General features: G+C 32.9%; 1 pseudogene; it reads left to right on the forward strand.

Moving 5' to 3' along the window:
* The first annotated feature begins 217 nt into the window (after positions 1-217).
* LOC132651810 (U6 spliceosomal RNA) lies at positions 218-318 on the forward strand (annotated as a pseudogene).
* The last annotated feature ends 250 nt before the right edge of the window (positions 319-568 follow it).

Consider the following 568-nt stretch of genomic DNA (forward strand, 5'->3'; position numbering starts at 1 on the left):
ATGGATGGTCTCTGTAAATACATAAGCAATGTCCCAATTAAACACTCTTTTTTTCAAAGATTACCCTTGGTCAGGGAGCGTTTTCAACAAAATAATTCACTGACTGAGGACATATCTGTGCATTTAACAAATAATAATGGAATCTGTGATAATGTGAAACTCACAACTCAAGGACACATGACTTTATTAATGACTACTTGAAAGAAATATGTGGTGATTGCTTTAGCAGCACATATATTAAAATTGGAACAATACACACAGGGTTACCTTGCCCCTGTGCAAGGTGAAATGGAAATTTGTGAAACATTCCACATTTTTAGGATAAATTAAAGAAAACACAAATAGAAGAAATTGTGGTGAGAAAGAACTTAAGGAACAAACTATGAACTACAAAGGTAAGCATAACCAATACACTACAAGAGATGGAAGAAAAAAATCTCAGTTGTGGAAGTTACAATGCAAGAAATCAGTGTATCTGTCAAGGAAAATGGTAAATTAAAAAAAATCCTGACACAGACCTTCCAAAAAATTCAAGACAACATAAAACAGCACAATCTAAGAATAATAG

Source organism: Meriones unguiculatus, assembly GCF_030254825.1.
Source record: "Meriones unguiculatus strain TT.TT164.6M chromosome Y unlocalized genomic scaffold, Bangor_MerUng_6.1 ChrY_unordered_Scaffold_25, whole genome shotgun sequence".
Lineage (NCBI taxonomy): Eukaryota > Metazoa > Chordata > Mammalia > Rodentia > Muridae > Meriones > Meriones unguiculatus.